Source organism: Mirounga leonina, unplaced genomic scaffold, assembly GCF_011800145.1.
Source record: "Mirounga leonina isolate KUSES-001 unplaced genomic scaffold, KU_Mleo_1.0 Mir_53, whole genome shotgun sequence".
In the NCBI taxonomy this organism is placed as follows: domain Eukaryota; kingdom Metazoa; phylum Chordata; class Mammalia; order Carnivora; family Phocidae; genus Mirounga; species Mirounga leonina.
In genome coordinates, this window is record NW_023270807.1 from 45,772,884 (window position 1) to 45,792,360 (window position 19,477).

General features: G+C 40.2%; 1 pseudogene; it reads right to left on the reverse strand.

The window, feature by feature from the left end:
• LOC118001070 overlaps positions 1-18,944 on the reverse strand; it is a 37,538-nt pseudogene extending 18,594 nt beyond the window's left edge.
• Positions 18,945-19,477: the final 533 nt, after the last annotated feature.

A 19,477-nucleotide genomic window follows, 5' to 3' on the forward strand; every position in this document is an offset into this window, starting at 1 on the left:
CTCTTAGGCTGTCCTCACCACTCCCAGAATTATCCCTGTCAGCAGGGTCCTAGACTGGAGTAGTGTTCTTCCTTGGTCTTGAGGAGGTTCTTATGTACTGAAGTTTGGAAGAATCAAAATTCCTCACCTGATTTCCACAGGAGGGTGTACTTTATTCTCACATCTCTGGGGCCTCAGCCTTCCTGCTATTAAATATCAATAAATCTTCCCACACTTCAAAGTGCAGACAGTATAAGGCTAAAGTAAAGGGATTTTGGTGACAGAATTTTTATTCTTAGAGGCAATATTATGTAGTAAACAGGGGAGGACCTTTAGAACCAACAGAATAGGAACTAGAATTCTAGGTCTGTCATGCTGGATAATGAAAGTGTATAGAGCAATTTGCACATAGCCAGTAATCAGAATTGATATTGATGATGATGATAATGGGGATGATGAGGATGATGATAGCAAGGTAGTAAGTGTAAATGAATAAGGAAACAGATATGTCCTGGGGACTGTGCTGGGTGTTCTGTAGAAATTAACTGATGGTCACCCTCTATAGTAAGCATCATACCTCTGTTGTAAAGACACAGTCAGAGAGGTGAAAAAACTTGTTCAAGGACTCTCAGCTGCTAAGGAGTAGGGCTAGTGTATAAGCCACACTTTTCCACATTCAAGAGTGTTTCTTTCCTAGGTATGTATGATAAAACACATCTTCCTTTCCTGGGTATATATAATAAAAAAATTTTTAGCCATATTTTAATGGTATTCTGAGCAGTGAGTTACATAGTTTCGATCTTTCTGCTTTCTGAACACCCATTTCTTTTCTTTTTTTTTTTTCAACCAATCTGCATATAGCATTTGAATTTTAAGAGTAGCTTTACATTTCAATAACAATACAAAAGATGGCTTGTTAGGACGACACGTTTACTAACAAGGTTTAGGTATCTGAAGAATTAATAAAGATGTGCTCATGAAGAAACCTTTGGTCTGCAATTCTATAAAACATATTGTCATGATGAAGTGCTTTGCTGATCCTCAGTGTAGCCTTGAATATTTTACTGTCTTTTATTTATTTTTCTCAGTATGTACTTCAGCTCCAGAGAAACTTTTCTATTTTCTTTATCCTCTCTATTTATCGTTCCACCTATGAAACATCCTAATGTTCCTAATTCCTTTCTCCTTTGCTGAGCTGGAATCTAGACAGCTTATTTCTCTTATCTCCTTCTAACTCTGTGGTGGTAGATTTTCCTGTTTCTTATCTCTTTTTTGAGAAATATGACTTGTAGGATACTTTTTAAGGTAGGAGGGAAGAAGATAAAGTAGCCTTGAGGGAAATGCAGCTGTGAAGGTTTGCCTCTTTGCAAAGCTGCGTGTATAGGCAGCCTCACACTTGACAGTGGCCTTTCCTCTGAACTGGGTCATCTGTCATCATGTCCTTATAATGTTTGAGGGAATCGCTTGGGCAATGCTGCTATTCCAAACTTGTTCTTATTTATTCTTTCTGAGGAGTAGCTTCTTTTCAGATGGATCTACCCATGTTGGGTTCAAGAATGAACATTTAACCTTTTTTTAAAAAAATTGTTTTTAAAGATTTTATTTATTTATTTGAGAGAGAGAAAGCATGAGCAGGGGGAGGGGCAGAGGGAGAAACATGCTCCCCGCGGAGCAGGGAGCCCGATGTGGGGCTCCATCCCAGAGTCCTGGGATCATGACCTGAGCTGAAGGCAGACACTTACCCAAACGACTGAGCCACCCAGGCGTCCCACATTTAACCTTTTTGTGCTTTCTATTGTGAAAGTTTTCAGTGTGACTTGCTGCCATTTAAGCTCTGCATGAAAGTTATTTACATCCATCCAAGAAACATTTACAGAGTGCCTCCTGTGTATTCAGCATTGGGTGATGTGGCTGTGGTGGATACAGCAATGACATTAACCTGTTTGGGTAGGGTTGCCAGATAAAATTGAGAATGCTCAGTTAATTCGAATTTCAGATGTACAACAAATAATTTTTTTAAGTGTAAGTATGTCCCATGCGAAATTTGGGACATACATATATTAAAAAATTATTTACTATTCTTAAAAAGGAGATAACAGGCCCCACATGGAGTTACTTGTGCTAAGCCCACATCACCAAATTGAGACTTAATACCTAACCTAATTGTAGTTTCAGCCTTTCCCAGAAATGTAATCTTAACCGGTCAATCTGGAATTACCTGATCAGCACTAGTGGATCTTTCATCTGATAGACCCCTGCCATCCCATAAAGGAAGGTGACCTTGCCTGAAACAGTCCAGTCTTTGCTTATTCTGCCCCCTTTGGCTTATTAAAGTCTTTCATTTTGTACAGCTCTTTAGAGATCCTTTCTATTTGCTAGATGGGATGCTGCCCAATTCATGAGTCATTGAATAAAGCCAGTAAGATCTTTAAAATTTACTCTGTTGAAATTTGTTTTTTAACACTACTTATCTGAAATTTAAATTTAACTGACACCCTGTATTTTAATCCATTAAATCTAATCTTAATTGTGGGAGACTAACATATAAATAGTTACATGACAGTGGGGTAAATGCTATGATAGGGGTACTCTAAAATATCCCAGCTGTTACCTCTGTGGTATTTGCAGAGAAGAAAGTCTGGCAGGGAATTAAGGGGCAGTCTGACAAAAAGATACATCTCCAGTCTGATGGGTCAGAGAGCTAGGATTGTGGTAGTCTGGCATTTGAGAGAGGGGGAAAAAGTCAAACAGTTTTGTGAAGACACTGCAATCCAATATCCTTTCTCTTCCAGCTCCTACCCCCAATCCTTAAGAGAACCATTGGTGTTGACATTTTAGGTGCCTACTGGATCACATATTTATTTGGCAGTTTAGTTTCCATGTCCTTCTGTCTCTAGCTACCAAAAGGATGATGAACAAATATTTATTTGTTCAATAAGTAGAGTGCTAAAAATACTGTATTCTGGTAATCTAGGAAGGATGGGAGAAAAGGCATGGGACAAAGCGTATAAAATGATCAAACAGCTTCCTGCTCACGATCAGTCTGTTGTGTATATGTGTGTGTGGAGGGGGAGAACAGGGGGAGTTGGGATGGAAGTAGGGGTTGGAGCTGGGGCTGGGAGAACCAAGAACCAAATACTAAAGAGCCACGTTATTTCAAACAATGTTAAAAAGAATCAAAGTACTTTATAAGCAAAGACCTGCGTTTTGGGGGGCAGGATTTAGCCTTGATACTTAAGTGTTAAGGCAGTGAAGTAGCTTTCATCCAGGAAAGTTTCCTGGAGAAAATGACTGGGTTTGGTCTTAAAGGTCTGGAATTTGAGTGGGTGTAAAGGAGGAAAAAAGGCACAGCCCACAGGGAAAATAACATATTCAATGGCATATTTCAGTACACTCTGTGCAGTGTGTGTGTGTGTTTGTGTGTGTGTGTGTATTATCAACAGGGTTGGTTGGCATGACGATGAGAGGGCGAGGAGGTCCAAGATGACTCCCAGACTTGGAATTGGAAAGGTTGTTAACTGATTAGATTTCAGACTCAAGGAGAAAGCTCAAGGAATTCATCTTACCAAACAGGAAAACTGATAAATGGAGATTTCTGGGGCATTTTGGTAAAAGTAGGGCAAAGCTGTGGTTTGAGATAGTATCTTGGATAATTGAAGAGCTGTCCCACTTTTAATTGAATTACTCAGGAATTCAGAAAATTGCTTCACAGAAGTTGTGTTCTTATAATCATATTCTGCCAGAGGCTTCCAGCAGGTGGTATATTAGGAAAATATTTACATAGAAGAAGATAAAGACTCATTTAATTTTTTTCCTAATCCACGTTATACCTTAACTGCTTTATGGAAAAGTCCTTTTTGCCTAGCCCTCTTTCTTGCATGGAAACACAGATCATGACCCCTGGAAAATTTAACTGCAGTCTTCTGCCACAGCAGGAAAATACATTATTTGTTGGGTTGGGTGTTTTATTAAAGATTTCTGAGGGGGCTGGATATCTTTATCTAAAATTCACAGAAAAGCCTTAGGCCGAGATCTTAAAAGATGAGAATTATTTCCGTGGAATCTTTTTAGTTCACTGTCTGTTGCTGCTTTTCTTTCTCTCTTCTTACCTTGCTAATTGTTTTATTGTGGTTCTGTATTGTTACAATAATTTCTACCAATCTACTACTTTTAACCATCCTTAATTCAGTACAGAAAGGGAAAGTGTTTGATTTTTTTTCTCTTTGTGGAAATCAGGAAGGGTAGGAGATTTACCTCTAAATATTTTTTTTTCCCCTGAATTAAGAGGGAACAATCGTCCTGAATTCTCAGGAGTAGATAATGTGGAGAATCCAGACTCGAAGGAATGTTTCAATGGAGGTATTTTCTCTGCATGCTGATTTCCCTTCTTGTAGGTTATCTTTATTGTGAAACCGCAGACCTCAAAGGGGTCTCCAGAGGACCTCTAGGAATGGCTTGCACAGATTGTAAGTGTGGTGTGAAGTTAGATTCTGGGCCTGAACAACCATTCCAAGAAGGTATTAAAATTAATAAGTTCTGTTAGAGACGGCCTGCTAACTTTTGTGGTCGACATTTATAGCCAGTTACTCAATCACCCTTAAAAGCTCATCACAGCTCCATTTGTAGAGACATGTGTTATCCAAGAGGTTGCTCCTTTTAAGCCACATTCCACTTTCACACTTAAAATACAGAAAAATATACATCCACTTTTCCAAAGGTTTGCATCTCCATTAGAGTTGAATTGCACACATCCGTTTTTCTGTAGCTTTCTTTATTAGTCTTAGTGTTTATAAACCTGTATTTACGTAGGCAAAGTGCATGTGAAGTTGTAACCACTGTCTGCTAATTCAAGCTTAAAAGCACTTTCTTTGACAAATGCAAATAATTAAGGAGAAATGGTTTGGGGGGGATTGTATTACCTGGATAACTTCTTTAAATCTTCTTTTTTCATAAGGAAATCAGTTGACCCTTGAACAACTGACCCCCCCAAAATGGTTGAAAATCCATGTATAACTTTTGACTCCTCCCATAACCAACCAATAACATAAACAGTTGATTAATACATATTTTGTTTGTTGTATGTATTGTGTGTGTGTATTATTTTTACAATAAAGAAAGCTAGAGAAAAGGAAATGTCATTAAGAAAATCATGAAGAAGAGAAATGCATTTATAGTACTGTCCTGTATTTATAAAAAAAAAAATCTGCGTGTAAGTGGACCCATACAGTTCAAACCCTCGTTGTTCAAGGGTCAGCTGCAGTTCCCTGTGTCCCATCTGAGGATAGAAAAAAATGATGAAGTTGGCCTCTAGCATCTTTAGCTTCTTTTCTTCTTGAGAATCCCTTCTTCTTTCTTTTTTTTAAAAAGATTTTATTTATTTAGGGGCGCTGGGGTGGCTTAGATGGTTAAGCGTCTGCCTTCAGCTCAGGTCATGATCTCAGGGTCCTGGGATCAGGCCCCATGTCAGGCTCTCACCTCAGTGGGCAGTCTGCTTCTCCCTCTCCCTATGCCTCTCCCCCTGCTTGTGCTCTTTCTGTCTCTGTCTCTCTCTCAAATGAATAAATAAAATCTTAAAAAAAAAAGATTTTATTTATTCATTTGAGAGAGAGACAGAGAGCATGGGGGAGAGTAGAGGGAGAGGGAGAGGGACAAGCAGACACCCAGCTGAGTAGGGAGCCTGACATGGGGCTCCATCCCAGGACCCTGAGATGATGACCTAAGCCGAAGGCAGATGCTTAACCGACTGAGCCACCCAGCTGCCCCTCTCCCTTCTACTTTCAAGTGTCCAGTGTCCAGGGTTCTCTGTATTCCAGTTTTCAAATTAGTGCCTGGAAAGGGTCCTGACAGCAATTATTTACTGCACAGTGTGAATAAGGTGAAAATCCAAGGGCTGCTTAAAGGGGCTATTGCCATTTCAAGCCTTTCTGATTATAGAATATGTTTAAGCATTTCTGGTGTCTCTGAGCAAGTGAGGGAGATGCTCTGGGGGTTGGGGGTGCTTGTTACCCCATCCCACAACTATCCTTGCTCTCTCTCCTCTTTTCTTCTACTTGAGGCGAGGAAGGGAAAACTATTGTGGAGTCCTGTGTACTAGCTCTAAGAATCTCAAAGCTCTTTCTCTTTGTGCAATAACAGTCTGTGTGTGCATATTGTTTACTAGATGACAGACACACTTCACCTCTGTTAATGCAGTGGATTCATGATACTTACTGTCACCCTGTATAGAGATGAGGAGACTGAGGTATGACAAGGTTGAGTAACTTGTCTGAGCCAAGTTTGGGGAGCTACCCAGTGGGTCAAGCTAGGTTCAATCTGTACACTTTGCATGGGTGCCCCTCTAGAGCTAACTACTTGGATACCTTCAGTTTTTGCTCAGAAGGGTTATTTTTATTGTGTTGAGTGGTTTCCACCATTTATTAAGATGTTTTCCACCCAAACTAAATACCATCTTTGAATGCTATCTGGTCTTAATATCACTGAATTTTTTCTCATACAGAAGCCTACGTTCTGTTAACCAGAAACAAGACATATTTAATTTTAACTTTTCAGGAAAGGCATTTCATACCCCACTAATGTTTAGTTTGCAGCCCATAGTGATCCTTTCTGCCCAATCTTTTCTTGGTACCTCTGGTTTTGCTTTATGTTTCCAAATCTTGTATAGTAGACTTTGTGGACGTTAGAGGAATGGGAGTGTGTGTGTGTGTGTGTGTGTGTGTGTGTGTGTGTATGACACCAAACAGGTAGTCATTTGTCATTTTACTGAAGCAAAGGTTTGAGTTTCAAAGACTGTAAGGCTGGTGTCCAGAACCAGTCGTGGAGCAAGTGCCTGTCTTGTCTTAGCACCATATCTCAATAGCACTTCGTTTTTTTCTGAAATGGTATTTGCAGATTTGGGAATTTGAGAAGTTCTCAATCATCATTTCTCACTAGCATCACAGTACATTGTACTGAAATCACAGTTTTCAAGTGTATTTTGTTTTTGATGGACTATTTTTTTCTAGTGGTTTACAGTTGCTTTTTTGCTGTTGTTTTGTTCTAAGTAAACTTTTATAGTAGCGTGTTAATCTGCTCAGGCTGCTATAAGAAAATACCATAGATAGGTAGCTTAATCGACAGGAATTTATTTCTCATATTTCTGGAGGCTGGGAAGTCCAAGAAAAAGGTGCTTCCCCTTTAGTTCCTGGTGAGAGTCCTCCTCCTTGTTTGTAGATAGCTAGCCACCATGTCCTTACATGGCAGAGGGAGAGAGATCTTCGCTATTTCTTCTGATAAGGGCACTAATTCTACCATGAGAGCTATACTCACATGACCTCATCTAAACCTAATTACCTCCCAGAGGCCCTCTCTCCAAATATCATCACATTAGGGGTTAGGCCTTCAACATAATGAATTTTGGGGAATACAATTCAGTTCATAGTATATAGCATACAATACTATCATAAGTATATACTTATAAGTATATAAACTATAAATACATAACTCAAAATATTTTCACAAAGTTAATAGACCTGTGTAACCAGTGTCCAAATCAAGACACAAAATATTATCAGCACTCAGAAGTCCCTTCCTACTCCTGCCTCAAGGGTAGCTCTATGCTGACCTCTTATACTATTGATGAGTTTTGCCTATTTTTGAACTTTTGAATACTCTGTGAATATTTATAGTAGCATTATTCACAATAGCTTAAAACTAGAAGTAACAGAATGTACCCATTTCTGTTGGCTATAAACCTGGAAGTGGGATCACTGAGACATCTGGTATATACGTATGTTCAGTTTTACGAGATACTGCCAAAGAGTTCTCTAAATTGGTTGAACCATTTTACATCCCCATCAGCTTGAGAGTTCTTATTGTTCCTCATCTTCACCAACATTTCATATTGTCAGTCTTTTTTAACCATCTGATAGTACATAATGATATCATACATGGTTTTAACTTGTGCTTCCCTGATGACTAATAAGATTGAACATCTTCTTCCTTTTATTGTAGTTGCTTTTAATTAGGATTTCATGACTTTTAAGCAGCCTCACTCAACTTTGTGTCATCTGAAGGACTAAGGTGCATACTTTTAATCACAGCTTTCATTGTGAGGAGACTCTATGGTGCTCAGGTGGACACTAAGCCACTATAATTGTGTTTGGATCTGGCTTTTGACCAGCTAGATCCTAAACCATATCTCAATAAGAAATTGCTAAGGATATCATGTAGACTGGAATTGAATTTCTTGAGGTAATTACCTCTAATTCTGCCTCCTTTATCTAGATACCATGTAGATCAAACTTGTAGTTGAAGGGCTATATGGGTGCTGCCACACTGGTTCTTCATGGAGCCATGTAAGATTATTTGAACTTGGTGCTTCTTGGGTGCCCTCAAATAGATAGTTTAATGGTTTGTCTTAGTGTTTCCATAGGAATTAATGTTGAGGAGTTGAGTTTATAATCGTCATCATGTCTCTTACTACCTTTCCTGAAACTGTCAGGGCAGTGAGACTGTTTATTGATATAAGCCTGGAGCGTTCATTATATTTAGTGTTACCATTGCCAGGATCCTTTCTCTAAAATAGTTCTTACTCGAGGTGCCTGGGTGACTCAGTCAGCTGGGCGTCTGCCTTCGGTTTGGGTCATGATCCCAGGGTCCTGGGATCGAGCTCCACATCGGGCTCCCTGCTCCATGGGGAGCCTGCTTCTCCCTCTCTCTCTGCTTGCTGCTCCCCCTGATTGTGCTCTCTCTCTCCCTCTCTCTGTCAAATAAATAAATGAAATCTTTTTAAAAAATAAAATAAAATAGTTCTTTCTCCTTTTTCTTGTGTCTGTTTGAAAATCTCAGGTTTTTCAGATGACCAACATCCTCTTGGTCAATTTGCTGTGGTATACCAACAGAGTTGATTATGAAATTCAAGGCAAGAATGCTGGCTCTTGATGGGTGTGGCCCCAGATGTCTGTGTGTTAATCCATTAAGTGATATGTATAACTTTCTGCCCAAAAGGAGCTACTCTAATACAGATTTTCTAAGGAACTTTTGAGCTCATTTTAAAATGACACATTGGAACCACTTTGGACTTTGGAAACTACACGTTCATACCTGTAGAATTGTCTTTCTTTCAAAAGTGTGTTATTTGTGACACTTTATTTTTAGCATATCTCTTCTTAAAAATATTGGTTTTAATGTATTTTTATAACTTACAAGTTTAGACTTCTCTTTGAGTTTTGTTTTTAGATTTGTTATCACACAGTCCATGTTTCAACCTCCAGGAGAAAACAACAAATTGAATAACCTAATATCCTCCTACCAGGTAGCTTTTGGACTTCTGGGATTTGAAAGGGTGCTTCACTTTGATTAGAAGCGTGTTCTTGTATTCTCTATTAACCAAGCACTAGATAATTATTAGGAACATCTTCTAGGGGTGAGTGAGCTTTCCAGGGGTCTGATTCATTTTGGGATCCCTGCTGAGATGGTCATTAAGAAATGCCAGCCAGTGAGGAACTGCGTGGCTCCTCTGTTTGGCATTGAATCAAGACCATTTCATTTCTCTTGGATCAAAAAACCCAACACACACACACACACACACACACATACACACACATCCCAAAACAGTGATAATGAAGAGAGATATCTGCCTGCCAAGCAGTCTAGGCTTGAATCAACTGCTGCTCAGTAAACACCATTCCCTAGAAGCCATCTCCACCCACCCTCTGATTCTCTTGACCCATCTTGGCTCCATGGTAGACAGCAAGTTTGCTGTTGGAGCTCTGTTTGATCTCTTGTCACTAACTTATATCTGTGGTTAATTTTGATTGTGCTGCTGATTGAGGTACTTGTGAACAACTGTGGTTGTCCCACGCTTGTCAGAGGTATGCAAAAACACGGCATTTGGTGATGTTTTTCACAGTGTATTCAGAGATCTGAGACTTTTTAGGTAAATAATTCTCAAGCAACAGTCAACTTCTATGGGATGAATAAATACGGCAATTTAGATGTTTATGAGCTACTGTAAATCTTTTCTGCATTGTGCTTTGAAAAAAATGTTTTCAGATTATCTTCCTTCCCATAGCTCCTAAATACTTAGAAATAATTGATTTTAGATGATTAAACATAGCTTCTCCAACTTATTTATTTAGAGTGTCATCTCAAGTTACATTTTTTGATTTCAAAGAAATGAAACAATTTACATTTTGAAGTAGTTTGTCATTAGCCAAGACAATAATCTGCTTGGGTTTCATTTTTTTTTTTTTTTTCTCTCTATAGACCATGTTGGAAGTTTCTACTTGGAAATTTATGCATTGTTTTCTCTCCAAGGAGTTTATCAGTAGGCAGAAGGTAGGAAGACAAGTTAGCCTGACTTGAGAGTGTCTCTCAGTTACTACAGGGAGGGTGGTGGTGGGGGGAAATTGGCTAAATCATGGCATCTTGATAGTGGATCTTAAACTCAACTATATCAGAAGTACCTGATATATAAAATATAATTTGTGGATCCCACTCTCAGAGATTCTGATTCAGTAAGTCTGGGGTGGGCCTTAGCAATCTCTACTTTTTAGCAAGCACCCCGATAACTCCAGTGTACACAATCCAAGACCACACGATGTGAAATACTGATCTAAGGCCTCTTATTAGAACATGATGTAAGGTTCCTGAAGCAGGTAAGAGGACAAGCCATTGTGAACTGTATTATTGTAATTGAAAGAAAAAAAAAACTGTCTCTTTAGATACAAAGTTGCAAACTGGATGTCTTAGGCTGGGTTCCCTAATAGCAGAGCCTGCAACTGGCATTTGGATGTGTATTAGTTATTGGAGTGGTCTCAGGAACAAGAGAGTAAGGGAAATAGGATAGGGCCAGGCAAGGAGCTAAGCAGGACTGTGGTCTCAGCTAGAGGCCAGCTTTAACCTGATCTCATGAAGAGCTCCGTGGATGAATTGTACCACATAGCTGGTCCTGCCTTGAGGAGAGGAGGCCAGCCTTTTGTATCTCACATCAGTCAGTCACTGGTTACAAGCTGCCCTGGGACGGATGAGTGATATAATCTACTGGCTAAGATTAGCTCCTATTCTGCAGAGGGCAATTTTCCTGGGAGGAAGCCTCTGGAGCTATTAGTAAACAACATTCATGGCAACAGGGGTGTGGGGGGGATGACAGGTAAAAGGGATCCAGGAGGGGCACCATCAGCATCCATTATGCGATGACAACATAGAGTCACATGAGAGGTTTTTCACAATGTGGCTCCTATTCTTGGTCACCCTGGCTACTCTGGCTGTCATACATTACTTTATAAGCTTGCTGTGCATAAGATGATTTTTACAATTATAAGGGAAAACATGGACAGCAAACATACTTGGATTTTTGTTTTTTAATATTGTCCTTCTTGTGCTTAAGTGAGAATTGTCATCCTGCAGCAAAGTGTAGAAAATATGGCAACTTCCTTTGTCAATTTCGTTTCCTATTCTCCATAAGAGAAACAATGGCTTCAGATATTGAATTATAGATCCTCAGGCTGTAGTGAAATCTTAATGTGTTTTACTCAAAACTTCATTTGCAGATGATTCTGTCTTATGCTTCTTGTAATGATATTGCTTGTGGGAGATGTTCCCTTAGGACTTTCACCGAGAAATATGATCTGGAAATTATTGAACTGGTTGTCATTGGTTACTTGGCTTTATTAAATAAAACAGCCTCTTCTAAACTATGTTCTGTGGAACATTTGTACCTTTTGTATTCTATAGAAAATAAGTTCTATGGTCAACTAATTTTAGAGGTGCTCTATTTACTATATTCCCCTTTAGGAGACTCACAAAGCATTTTGGCCTATTGAAGGCTTTAAATATCCCAAAGGAAGGAAAACGGCTTACCTTTGTTTAAACTATTGTTTCTCAAACCTGTTTGCTCATGGAGGAGCCCCTTATCATGGCTGCCTCCTTCCTTTCCATTTTTTCAGAATATATGTTACCATCTTACAGAACTAATGTTCTGTAGAACACATTCAGGGAATACTGAAATAAAACTTTATTCCTCATCATGTATTATCAGGGCATTGGTAAGCAGCAAAGAACTGGTTGCACTTTTACATTTTGTAAAACCAGCTGTGACACTTGATCTGCATGCAAGGCAAGTGCAAAGCGGACTTAGGGGTCAGCGTAGTCTGTGGAGAACAAGGACAGGTTATTTGTTTTCCATACTGAAGGGGCCATAAAAATAGTAACATATTTAATGAAGCCTCACCATGGATATATTACTCTCCATAAAACATTTTAGTTAGCCTAACCTGCAATTACTTAATGGACAGTGAGTTTCACAAACAGCTAGTCCCCAGCTTCAAATGTTTATTAAGTGTCTCATCTTTTGGACTGACTTTGCCAGGGAGAGTCATGCAAGATTAAAAAGCTCGAGTATTAAAAATTCAGCCAAACACACCAGAGCTGCCCTGATGATAACAACCATGGTGTAATGTTTCTGAATTCATATGGATTCCCATGTTCTCAGTAAAAGATACCCTGCCATTTCTCAGCATACTTTCATTTAAAAATTATTTGGATTCTCATGGGTCTGTGGCATTTCCTTTTTGCATAAGACAGACCCTCTGTGAGTTGTATTTTTCTAAGGAATTTTGAATTGTAAAAGACAGAAATGAATGAATATTTATTTACAGGGAAAAGACTGAATCCTTACATTTTGTACAACACTTTGAAGTTTACAGAGAACTCCCCTCCTCCCTCAACTATCACCTTCATTCTTACAAAAATCCTGTAAGAATGGCAGTATTACAGGTGCCACAAAAGTGGCCAAGGACTCTCTCTTTTTTTTTTTAAGATTTTATTTATTTATTTGACAGAGAGAGACACAGCGAGAGAGGGAACACAAGCGGGGGGAGTGGGAGAGGGAGAAGCAGGCTTCCCGCAGAGCAGGGAGCCCGATGCGGGGCTCGATCCCAGGACCCTGGGATCATGACCTGAGCCGAAGGCAGATGTTTAACGACTGAGCCACCCAAGCGCCACAAAAATGGCCAAGGACTCTTGGAAGGCTGGCCAGAGCAGCCTTATAGAATTCAGTTTTAGTTGCCATTCATGTTGACCATATTCTAAGTGACAGGCTCTCCTGGGTTTGTTTTCTTGCAACATAAGAGAATTCTAGAAGGAAACCAAGGAAGATTTTTTTCACATTTGCTCTTTCTTCATGCTTAATTATGAACCAGCTTATCATTTAGACTAAGCCACAAGCTTACCACTTCTTAATCCATTGCTTAGCGATAGTCACTTCTTGGCTCATAAGAGGTGGTAAGATTCTGGGGTACGTGTGTGAGTGTATATGCGTGCAGAATATAGAAGGTGGTGGAGGATGAAGTAGTCAGAGGCCATATTTAGACAGAGTCCTGTATTCCCTGATGAAGAATGTGGATTTTCTCTAACAGGAAGCTGGAGGTGTCTAGGATCTTGGATGACTTGGGCAGGGTAGAAGAGAGTCTGATAACACAGATACCAGTGAAGAGGCCAATACATGAATAGAGTACACATGCTGAGGGTCTGGAAAATGGATATGGCTGAGGCAATGAAGAGGATTCCTAAGGTAGAACTGACTGGTCTGGATGGTAAAGGAGATACAGGAACTAAGGGTATATGTGAGGTTTTTAATATGAGTGGACTTTAATGCTGTTGTCAAAGAAAAGAATATGGGGGAGAGAACTGGGTTGGTCGGGTGGGGGTGGGGAAGAATCAAAAAGATAGAAGTCACCTCAGGACTTGATAAGTTTGAAATGAAATATTTAGAAAGCAGCTTGAAATATCTGCTGCTTTTTGCTGCAAATTGTAGGGAAAGGAAGCAAAACCTGAGATTTAGACGTATAATTCAACAGTGGATAAAGCCCTGTGCATAGAGAAGGGCATCCAGGAAGAGTGTGGTGCTAGTCAGCCCACACAACTCAGGTATGTTAGAGACGTTGTATATTATCATTCATAAGTCAGCTTCACTTCATACTGAGTGTCCCTTCATTTTGACTGGGGCAAAGCTTAACTTCATTTATTTGAGTTTCCCTTCCTCTTACGCAGTGCCAGGCATCAGGATGCAGAGTGGTTATCTGGTCCTTAGTCATCTTTCCAGGTAGATTACTGCTAAGGCTGCCACCCTTCTACCAGATCCCTTTTTCTCTCCTGTGGCTATGCCACATGATGCTGGCTGGGGTTTTGTCTGCCTAGCCTAAACTCCACCCAGCCCTTCCATTTGGAGTTTTGCTGTCAACATTATGAGAGCATGGGGAATCATGGCTGCTCTGGGACCCTTTGGTATCTCTCTTCCTTCCTCTCCTGCTTTTGCCCTAGGGATATTTCTTTCTAGGGCCGGGAAGAAAGGAAGGATGAAGCCCCATCCTTATTGTTTTTCATACTCTCTCCCATCTTTTCTCCAAACCACTGAGTTCCAGTAAAGGCTTAAACATGTTTTTTTGGGGGAAAAAAAGCAAGAAGGACTTGCTGGTTATTTCTGGTTTTGGCTCTGATGCATGCCTTCTGGAAGTCATGGCATATCAAGACTGCTACCAGTCTGAAATGGAGGAAGGAAACAAACAAATACAGAGAGAAGAAACATTAATATCTGAAAATATCATCTAGCCACAGTGTTAAAGTACAAAGAGAAAACAAGCAGGCCTGTGGGCTCCAGAGTAAAGAGCCAAGACAGAACAAAAAGATGGCATCCAGGGAAGAAGCCAGAGAGCTTCTAGAATATGCAACATAACACCGCTCTCAGGATGCCAAGACGAGGCACTGCCCCAGCTATGATGATAGCTAGATATTCCAGAGGAGGGAAGTAGGTTCAGAGCGCAGGGTTTTAAAGTATGCTCACGGCCCAACATGTGGTTGGGAAGAGGCATCAGTCAGGTTGGGTTCAAATGGAGCCACTTTCACCTTGTGCATCATTACGTCACGTTGCTTACAGTGTTATCCTGCTCTTCTCTGTTTCTCTGATGGCTTCCTTCCCTGGACTATAAGTTCTTTGGGGGCAGGGCAATGCACTTTACATTCTTATATCCTCAGCCCTTAGCACAATGTCAGACACATTGTAGATTCCTTATTTAGATTTAATGAGTGACTAAGAGCCAAAGTTTTCTAAGAGGGTCATCATTTTATATGTCCAGGATTAGGGCTGAAATAATCCAAGGGCTCAGAGTAATTTCCCTCTAATGCTGTGTTTGACCAAAGCAGGAGATCTGGGTTCTGTGCTGGTAGGCCTAGTAAACTGGTTTCCTTATTTCTAGTGATGATGGTTAACACCATTGGTAGCTGTTTGTTTAGGTCCAGTAGAATGAAAGATAGGGTTTAGGCATTTGCTATTTTTATCCCCTCATTTGTACCCTAATGTAAACACTGAGGTCATAATATATTTAATATATATTTGTATATTATATGTAAATATATCATGTAATATATATTAATTATAATATATTTAAGAAAAAATTTAAATTATGGATGCAACTCAGAAACAAGTCCATTCATCACAGATCTATATACTCTGTGCACATGACACTGAGAGAAATTGGCATACAAAGAGAAAGGATACAAATATATAGAAAGGGTACAAAATATAGGTCTTATTTTTTTAAAAATCTCCCACTGTAGTAGAGGAGAATAAACAAGTAAAGAAATAGTTATAATTCAGGGCACCTGGGTGGCTCAGTTGGTTAAGCATCTGCCTTCAGCTCAGGTCATGATCCCAGGGTCCTAGGATTGAGCCCCGTGTTAGGCTCCCTGCTCAGCGGGGAGTCTGCTTCTCCCTCCCCTGCCCCCTCATGCTCTCTCTCTATCTCAAATAAATAAATAAAATCTTTAAAAAAAAAGAAATAGCTATAGTTCATGAAGAAATAAAAATGCAAGTGTGGAAAAAATAAGGAAATGGAAAAGAGAGGGTATTTCCCAATTCTCTAGGTATCTGAAATAAAAGTTATTTCAGTGAATCTTGCAAAGTAGAAAGACACTTAATTTTTATAGTACACTTACATTTTGCAAAAAAAAAAATCTTCAAAACACAAAACAATAAAATTTAAAGGCAGGATCTTGATTATGCCAATGGTTTATTTCTCAGCAAAGAAGAAAGGTGTCAGGAGGGTAGAGAAGATTATTGAAGAAGAGCCAGGACTCACTGTTTCCATTTATGGAAAAGTGTATGATTTTTGCCAAGGAATTACACACAGCAGACTGACTCCTTTTTTAGCTTCTAAATCCAAGTTGGAGAGGTACATGGTTTAGAACCATTTCAGCTGTGTTTGGAGTTGCTCAGGGACCCTTAGGTGAAAGGTGGTGTGTAAATCCAAATGAATATTCTTGTTATTTCATTATTGTTGTGATGAGTTATGTTGTCAGGAATATGGGCTGTTGGAATCAGACTGGGAGCACGAAGGGGTTGTGTAGTCAACCAAAGATTGTATTTCACAGCTGTAAGCGCCCAAAAGAACTTCTGGCAGAAGATCATCAACTGTAAATTTACAGCCTGCACAGGCGTCCAAGCTTTGTTAAAAAAAAAAATCTGAAAATATGTTATTTTAAACGTCTGGCTTCTATTAGACTCTTATTTATGTGTTTTTAGCATGCAGGGGCTTGTGGAAGGGGCTGAAAAAGAAGGAGAGGATATCAGAAACACTTTGAAGGACCTGTAAATTTTTCTGTTTGTTTTTTTCCCCCCTAACAAGCCCATTTTCAGCTTCCTTATGAAACTAGCCATTTGACTTGAAACATTAGTGAAGTCGTGTTTATTGAGTGCCAGCTTATTTATTGGGCTTGGACGGGTGCTTTGGGGACTATAGAATAGATGTCTAAGGTTGATCCTTGCTGTTCTGGAATATCTAGCTGGAGGAAAAGGATCAACTTATGAAAAACAATAGGGGACCTTGCTTAGGAGAGGCTGTATCATTGAATGATGGGATGTGTGGTTTGGAGTATCTAGGCTGGAAAGGGCGGGTTAGGGGCTCAAATGAGGTCTCTGAGAGGCCCTGCTGTTAGAGAAATGGAAATGATCCTCAAGGGGAAAATTCCCCTTATGCGTTGTAACAACAGAACCACCAGAGGAAGGGAAGAGGCACAGAAATGCTGCTTTGCTTCCCAGGAGGTGATGGGAGCTTCCTCCTTGGTACCCAAGCGCCAAGAGCATGCCTTCCTTGGCTTTGACTCTTCAAGGTGAGGATGTGTCCAGAGGCCAAGATGAAGGGTCTGGCCATGGAGAAAAGCAGACACTAAAGCTGAGAGCTCATGTCACCAGGGTCCCTTGTTCTTCTTAAGATGTGGTACTCAGACCGTGGAACTGGCAGCTGTGGACTTGCCCCCTGGTCATGGCCCCTTTCTCAGACTTAGTGGAGCTGTCTGAGGGGTGACAGCTCACGAGTGATGTCCTGAAAGTTTTTGAAGGGTGTGGGCAGTTGCTTAGCATAATGTTCTCTCTGATTGGTATTATTCGGGAAGACTGCCCATGGCAAGAGCACTCCAAGCTGGTCAGGTATGATTCTGTGCTGGAGCCAGATGCTTGCACTGGCGAATTAGTACCTCATTCAGGAAGATTTGCTTTTTCAGGTCACCGGCCCACAGGGGTCACAGGGCTATATAAATAGAAAGACACTGAACTTACCAGTGTCATTGCATCTGCTCACACAGCCTATTGGGTGACTGCAAAATGCCCCAGGGGGATTTGGAGAGTCCTCAGGAGGTACCTGATGTGTGCCTCGTGAACAAGATCAGTTGGCACTCCATTTACACATTTCAGACTCCTGCCCTGCTCTGATGAGTCTCTGGAGGCACATCCATTTCTTCTAGCCCCTCGGTCTCTTTCTGGACGCTGCTCCGATGTGCTGGAGCTCTCAAGGTGCCCAGGTAGGGAAGGGTCCGTGCCAGGGATTTCCCCACTTTCAGGACACATTCAATTAGTGGGATTCGAAGACCGAACTGTCTTTGGGCTGAGTGCCCCTACATAGTTCTTGGTGAATTAGTTCCTGTGGTTTCTGCGTATACAGTTGACCCTTAAACAATGTGGAGGTTAGGGGCACTGGTCCCCTCTCCTCCCCTCCTGTGCAGTTGAAAATCTGTGTTTAACTTCTGGCTCCCCCAAAACTTAGCTACTCATTGCCTGCTATTGACTGAAAGCTTTACTGATAGCATAGTCAGTTAACACATGGTTTGTATGTTGTATGTATTATATACTGTGTTTCTACAACAGAGTAAGCTAGAGAAAAGAAACGTTATTAAGAAAACCATAAGGGAGAGAAAATACACTTACAGTACTATATTGTATTTATTGACAAACTTCCACTGGGCAGATACCCTTTCCATGGGGAAGAGAAATCCATGGTTGGTTGCCTTTGCCAATAACAAAAATGTTGGAGAGCTGGATGGCGAAGCTGTTGCCATTGACATCTTTCACATGAACTATATCAAAAGAACCAAGGTATCCCTTTCCTTTGGTGATCACACCAATACTTTCCAGGTTAGCACCCTCAGTCACCATACACAGATTACCAATATCAAATGTGATGAAATCAGTAATCTTCCCAGTCTCCAAATCAATCTGAAAGTGTCATTCACCTTGAGGAAGGGATCAGGATAGTGGATGGTGCAGGCATCATGGGTCATCAGATGGGGGATTCCTTTTGTCCCCACAAAGATCATTCTTACTTTGCTCAACTTATACTAGGCCTCCTCAGGTGTAATCTGATGAACAGCCAAGTGACCTTTGGTGTCATAGATCAGATGGAAATTCTCCCCAGTCTTGTTAATGCTGATGACATCCATAAAACCAACAGGGTAGGTTATATCAGTTCACACCATTCCATCAATCTTAATAAAACACTGCATACAGATCATCTTTACCTCATCTCCTGTTAGGACATACTTAAGTCTGTTCCTTAGGAAAATGATGAGAGGGAGACATTCTCTCAGCTTATGGGGACCAGTGTCCAATGCTTTGGAGCTGATACATGCTTCAGATGCTTCTTGTGACCATGAGACATGGCTATGCTAGGCACGAAAAAAGACTGTTGGGCATCTTTTCATGTGTTTGTTGGCCACTGTATGTCTTCTTTGGAAAAATGTCTGTTCAGATCCTCTGCTATTTGCTAACATAATGTTATATGTCAGTTATATCTGTCTAAAAATTTTAAAATTAGATTGTTTGTTATTTTGCTCTTGAGTTGTAGGAGTTCTTTATATATTTTGAGTATTAATCTCTTATTGTATATACGATTTGCAAGTGTTTTGTCCCGTTTGGTATGTTGGCTTTTCATTTTGTTGATGGTTTCCTTTGCTGTGCAGAAGCTTTTTAGTTTGATGTAGTCTCATTTGTTCATTTTTGCTTTTATTGCCTTTGCTTTTGGAGTCAGATCCAAAAAACCATTGCCAAGACCATTGACCATGTTTTCTTTTAGGAAGTTTTTTGTTTCAGGTCTGGCTTTAAAGTTTTCAGTTCACTTTGAGTTAATAGTTGTGTGTGGTCTAAGATAGTATTTTAATTCCATTCTTTTGCATGTGGCTGTCAGTTTTCCCA